We start from the raw sequence: 7,426 nt of genomic DNA, 5'->3' as shown, positions 1-7,426 counted from the left end.
TTGGTCTATTTAAGCTTTCTTTCTATTTAAGCTCTGGTAGGCATACAATTTTCTCCATTACTCCTCCAAGGTCTGGTCACTTCTCACTCGCTCTCTCCTTTATCTCCCTTCATCTCTGTCAGGGGCTAGCTGCATCCATCGTTTTATGTATTTTTCTATATCCACATCCGGAACTTCAGAACGGCTGCGATGCACAGCACCTTTGTGCTTTAATCCTGGACCCATGATTAAGGCACAACTTCGGTCTCCTTCTTCTCCACGGATATACAGTCCATAATGTGAAACATGCAGTGTATATTGAGAATGAATATCATTTATAGTATTGAAAGTAAGACTCTCATAAGAGGACTAGCTCTGCTGACCATCCAAATGCAGGCTGTGGTGTTGATTGTAACCGCTGACCCTCACTGATTCTGATTGACCCACATTTATTGTGTATTTGTGTCATGGTTATTTTTTTAGACATATTTCACTTTTCCATGCTAGTTGGTGATTTATGTATGATCACAGGTTTGTAGTGTATATGCATATTACGAAATATTTCAATAGTACATGAATGATGTAGTGCTCATTAGTTTTGACACAAATTCATACACTTTATGTCATGTCTTATTATGTCTGTTCCTGTCCTTTCTCTTCACTCTGTCTCTCTCTGCTGGTCTTATTAGGTTACCTTCTCTTTCTCTCCTTCTCCAGCTGTTCCTCATCTCCCCTAACTACCTCGTTCACCCTTTCCCCACCTGTTCCCTTTTTTCCCTCTGATTAGGTCTCTATTTCTCTCTCTGTTCCTGCTACTTTCGGTGTCACAGTTGACAGTGTATGTCAGAACAAAAACCAGCCATCAGGTCGAAGGAATTGTTCATATAGCTCCGAGACAGGAATGTGTCGAGGCACAGATCCGGGGAAGGGTACCAAAAATATCTGCAGCATAGAAGGTCCCCAAGAACACAGTGGCCTCCATCATTCTTAAATGGAAGATGTTTGGAACCACCAAGACTCTTCCTAAAGCTGGCTGCCCAGCCAAACTGAGCAATCGGTGGAGAGGGCCATGGTCAGGGAGGTGACCAAGAACCCGATGGTGGGGGATGAGGCCAATACCGTTCCACCCTTCCAGGGAGAGCGGTCAAGCGTCATCAGAGTGCACAACAGGACACTGTACTGTCTACACTCGGTTTGTTGTTTGCATTAAAACTTTTTCATTAAATCGATTTTAATCCAAACTGAAGTTTTGTTATTAAGAATTCCACAACGTGGTTAGCCTTTAAGGCTGGGACTGCAAGTTTGTGCTCCTTTTTTGCGTGGATTCCACGAGTGCTAGCTGGCTGTACTACAGACACCTGTTGTCGTCGTGGGAAAGACTCGTTGTTATCTTTTCGTAAAACAACTGGTTGCAGTAAGAGCCAATCTGGATACCAAGGAGATCCGGATGGAAATCGACGAGTACCAACGGCTTTACGCTATGGAGGAACAACATACTCAATCATGATACTAAGGAGATCCTGAGGGAAATCGATGAGTACCAACAGCTTTACGCTATGGAGGAACAACATACTCCTTCTTGGAAAGATCCGACCACCTCACAAAATAACTTTAATCCGACAAAAAAAAGAAAAACGTATTCATCTACAGACACGGACAATTTACTTACCATTGAGGTAGAGGCTAATGCTCTGGCTGGAATCCATGCAACAATGGAAAAGTTGTGTGAGGAGGTAGCAGGGCTGAAGGGGAGTTTGAAGTTCAGCCAGAGTGAAATTCTCAAGCTCCAAAGAGAAAACAAGACACTCACAGCCAAGGTAAAAATACACAATTCCAACACGGATTGTCTACTCAGGGAAAACAGGGTGATGAAGGAGACGCTACTAGACATACAAAGTCGTAGCATGCGTGAAAATATATATTTTTTCTGGTATTCCTGAGGACGCATCCAATCATCCAGAGGGCGCATCCAATCATCCAGAGGGCGCAATCGGAGAATTCAAGAAATCCGCATTGAAACTTCCTATAGAGGCTGTAAACAAGGTGGCTTTCCACCGAGTACACAGACTTGGAGCTCGGAGCGTCAAGACCAAGGGTCCCGACCGATCATCGCAAAATTGGAACACTACCAACAAAAGGAGCTGATCAAAAGCAGAGGTATACGTCGTTGGCCAAAGAGTGTGGCTTTCTACTAAGAACATTCCACTCCGATCCGTTTCGAACAAGCTTGCCCCCAAATTTATCGGCCCGTTCAAAGTCACCAGGATCATTAGTCCGGTGGCGGTCCGGCTCAAGCTTCCTCCGGCGTATAGGAGAATTCATCCTACCTTTCATGTGTCTAAAATAAAACCTGTGTTTCAGGCACGCATTAACCCGCCGGTCCCGGTTCCCCCGCTGCCACGACTTGTTGATGGGGAAACCACCTTTTCTGTCAATCGTATTTTGGACTCTAGAAGGAGGGGACGCGGATTCCAGTACCTGGTGGACTGGGAGGGTTACGGCCCGGAGGAGAGAAGTTGGGTGCCTGCTAGGGACATTCTGGATCACTCCCTTATCGATGATTTCAATCGACAGGTAAATTCGCCTGGGAACGCCAAGAGGCGTTCCTAGGGGGTATTGTCACGGTTCATGAATCCACTGCCTCCCTCTCTCTTTCTCTCTCTCTCTCTCTCTCTCTCTCTCTCTCTCCCGTGTTTGTGTGGGCGTGGTTCCCAATCTCGGCTTGATTGTCTGCGCCAGCTGGAACCACTTATCTTCCCTTTATATGTTCTGTAACCAGTGTTTCTTGTTGTCAGATCGTTGTTTCTTCCCTGAGGTTGTGTCGTGTGTCCGTGCTCTTCTCTTGTGTGGATTATCTGCTGTGCTCCTTCCTACTCATCCGGACACACTCCCCTGGTTTTCTCAGCACGCTATCATCGGAAGATGCGCCCGAGTCCCTGGGTCGGATTCCGTCTGAGTTCAGTCTGTCTGTCCTGTTGCTGCTGTGAACTATATTCATTAAACCATCGTTGCTTGCATCTTGCATCCGCCTCTGTATTGTTACACATATTGTACCGAATACATTTGTACTGTAGTAAAGCCGTCTCTAGAGTAATGCAAGGTCTCTTTCATGATCATGTGAAACGTCAATTGCTGTAGAAATGCTGGGATGTGTTTTTCAATTATGTTAAAGATAATTATGATGCAACTATGATGGTGATACAATATGGATTACAATTATGAATATTAAGGCTATACTCACTACATGTTACACACAGACACTCAAACATGCAAATTGGCAAAGTTATTATTTATTTGGACATCACACATTATAGGCTTACTATTATATAGACATCATACACACTTTCATATCATATCCAATATCATACACATCAAAATACTCAGATTTGTTACACACATTTTGTCTCAATTTTCTAACATCTGTGGCATTGGCTCACAGGGAATGGAATAAATAAAAAAATTGCTAGAACCTATTTCTTGAATTCTAAATATCAGACATTTGAAACCTCTAGTTTTGACCTTCATAATACCTCTGATGGCAGTAACTTTACAAGCACTAATTATAGTCAATTTAGCCTGAGAATAGTATCTAGATATGGTGAGGGGTGAAATAAGTATATTTGATTTATTTTCAATGACCACCCAGGAACAGTGGGTTAACTGCCTGTTCAGGGGCAGAACGACAAATTTGTACCTTGTCAGCTCAGGGGTTTGAACTTGCAACCTTCTGGTTACTAGTCCAACACTCTACCCGCTAGGCGCCCCAGTACAGCTTTTTATAAATGTAACGATTTGGCAGATTATGAAAAAAGAAGATCAGTCTTTACATGGCTAAAAGAAAGGGAATATAACATATACTGTTTACATTATATGCCACTCTGCATCCTTAGATGAAGTTGCGGGGAAAAAGGAATGGGGTGGTGAAATAATTTTCTGTCATGGACAAAGGAACTCAAAGGGTGTGATGATATTAATTAACAAAAATTTCGATATGTGCAAATAATCAGGAATGATTCACAAGGAAGGTTGATCCTTTTGAATATGAAAGTGGACCAAAAAGAGATTTGGCTCATTATTCTATATGGTCCGAATCAGGATGATCCACACTTCTTCGAAAACATCTCTACCAATTTATTGAACTTACAGGTGTGGCAGTATAACTTTCGTATGTCCCCTCGCCCCTACCGGGCTCGAACCAGGGACCCTCTTCACACATCAACAACTGCCACAACAGCCACAAAGCATCATTACCCTTCGCACCACAAAAGCCACGACCCTTGCAGAGCAAGGGGAACAACTACTTCAGGTCTCAGAGCGAGTGACATCACCGATTGAAATGCTATTAGCGCACACCACCGCTAACTAACTAGCAATTTCACATCGGTTACACTCACCCCCCTTTTGACCTCCTCCTTTTGACCTCCAGCAACCAGTGATCCGGGTCACGGCACCAATGTAACAGTATAACTTTCGTCCGTCCCCTCGCCGATTGAAACGCTATTAGCCCGCACCACCGCTAACTAACTAGCAATTTCACATTGGTTACACAGGCAACAAATGATCTAATCATTATGGTAGGAGACTATAACACAGTGTTAAGTACCTCAATGGACAGTAAAGGTAATCACTCTACAAACTATCATCACCGTGCCCTTAAGGAAATCCCAAATATTATGGACACATTAGAATTAGTGGATATTTGGAGACTAAAAAACCCCGACCTAGTGAGATATACATGGAGGAGACTTAATCAAGCTAATCATCTTGACTACTTTCTGGTCTCTTTCTCTCTTGCATCAAAGGTAAAAAAATAGTAGACAGAATGCGATCGGATCATCATCAAATTGGCATTCACATAACTCTTATAGATTTTCCACGTGGACGGGGATATTGGAAATTTAATCAAAGTTTACTGGAGGACAACTTATTTTTAACTAAGACAAAATAATTTAAAACTGAATTTTTCCAGTATAATATAGGTTCAGCAAATCCCCTTATTGTTTGGGATACCTTTAAATGTACCTTCAGGGGTCATTCAAATCAATATTCATCAATAATAAAAAAGCAGTTTCTGGCTAAAGAGACAAGACTGACAAGGGAAATCCATGAACTAATAGTACATGTAGATAGCAATAAAAACGATACTACAGAGAAACAAAATAAGTTATAAGAAATTATTCAAGAATGATTTAATGTAATCTATTACAAAAATAAAGCAAACTGGATGGAATATGGAGAAAAATGCACAAAATGCTTCCTGAATCTCCAATACAGGAAGGCTAACAAAAATAATTTGCAGAAACTCGTTACTGAATTCTCCGAATTACATTTTAAAAGAGGAAGCTAATTATTTTAGGCAGATGTTCTTTTTTCCGTCCTGTCCTTTCCCACTGAATGAAGATTACGGTTGTTATGTACTTGAGTGAAGACCCAAAAGCGGTTTTAACAGAAAACAGAGTTCTTTAATGAAAAACAGGAATGGCATAAATCCTCTTCCAACGTAGTCAATGGAACAAAAGAACGTAGTATAATGCAGGATGCACCTGCCAGGCAGACTCCGACAGGATAGGACAAGGTGGAAGCAAACGGGACGACAGCTTGCTTCTGGCATCAAAAACACAAACAAGAATCAGACACTGAAAGTAGCAGGAACAGAGAGAGAAATAGAGACCTAATCAGAGGGGGAAGAGAGAACAGGTGGGAAGGAGAGAATGAGCTAGTTAGGGGAGATGTAGAACAGCTGAGGAATGAGAGACAGAGAAGGTAACCTAAAAAGACCAGCAGAGAGAGACAGAGTGAAGAGAAAGGACAGGAACAGACATAACAAGACATGACAACGGTAAGGAATTCTTTCCAAATAATATAAAAAATGGAAAATTAACAAATGTACAGAAAGATCAGTGCAAAGGCCAAATTACAGAGAAATAACTGTTTGAGGCTATTAAATCCTTTCAGTCTGGAAAAACCCCAGGGCTTGATGGCAATCCTGCCTGTGCCATTAAACCCCTACAACTCATCCAGAACGCCGCAGCCCGTCTGGTGTTCAACCTTCCCAAGTTCTCTCACGTCACCCCGCTCCTCTGCTCTCTCCACTGGCTTCCAGTTGAAGCTTGCATCCGCTACAAGACCATGGTGCTTGCCTACGGAGCTGTGAGGGGAACGGCGCCGCAGTACCTCCAGGCTCTGATCAGGCCCTACACCCAAACAAGGGCACTGCGTTCATCCACCTCTGGCCTGCTCGCCTCCCTACCACTGAGGAAGTACAGTTCCCGCTCAGCCCAGTCAAAACTGTCCGCTGCTCTGGCCCCCCAATGGTGGAACAAACTCCCTCACGACGCCAGGACAGCGGAGTCAATCACCACCTTCCGGAGACACCTGAAACCCCACCTCTTCAAGGAATACCTAGGATAGGATAAAGTAATCCTTCTCACCCCCCCCCCCCCATTAAATGATTTAGATGCACTATTGTAAAGTGGCTGTTCCACTGGATGTCAGAAGGTGAATTCACCAATTTGTAAGTCGCTCTGGATAAGAGCGTCTGCTAAATGACTTAAATGTAAATGTAAATCCGGTAGAGGTATTTCAAGTATTTTTTGGTATACTAAAAGCTCCATTGTTAGATTGTTTTAACTACTACTATAGAAATGGTAGTCTGTCAGGTCCTCAGCAGGAAGGTCTGATTTCTCTATTATTAGAACAAGACCCAGATGGCAAATATAAAGACCAAGTCTATCTAAAAAACTGGAGTCCCCTTACACTTCAATGTTATGATGCAAAAATACTAGCAAAATGCATAGCACTCAGAATTAAAAGGGTTTTACCAGGTATTGTTCATCCTGATCAGACAGGTTTTTTTACATGGACGATACATTGGAGATAATATACGACAACTACTAGAAATAATAGAACATTATGAAACATATAAGAATCCAGGAATGGTATTTATAGCGGTTTTTGAAAAGGCATTTGATAAATGGCCTCCTCCACGTCTCCTGATGTACTGGTAGCGCCTCCATGCTCTGGACACTACGCTAACAGACACAGCAAACCTTCTTGCCACAGCTCGCATTGATGTGCCATCCTGGATGAGCTGCACTACCTGAGCCACTTGTGTGGGTTGTAGACTCCGTCTCATGCTACCACTAGAGTGAAAGCACCGCCAGCATTCAAAAGTGACCAAAACATCAGCCAGGAAGCATAGGAACTGAGAAGTGGTCTGTGGTTATCACCTCCAGAACCACTCCTTTATTGGGGGTGTCTTGCTAATTGCCTATAATTTCCACCTGTTGTCTATTCCATTTGCACAACAGCATGTGAAATGTATTGTCAATCAGTGTTGCTTCCTAAGTGGACAGTTTGATTTCACAGAAGTGTGATTGACTTGGAGTTACATTGAGTTGTTTAAGTGTTGCCTTTTGAGTAGTGTATGATCCCCAATCAGAGACAA

The sequence above is a fragment of the Oncorhynchus masou genome, chromosome 19 (assembly GCF_036934945.1).
Source record: "Oncorhynchus masou masou isolate Uvic2021 chromosome 19, UVic_Omas_1.1, whole genome shotgun sequence".
In the NCBI taxonomy this organism is placed as follows: Eukaryota; Metazoa; Chordata; class Actinopteri; order Salmoniformes; family Salmonidae; genus Oncorhynchus; species Oncorhynchus masou.
This window is presented reverse-complemented; position numbering follows the sequence as displayed.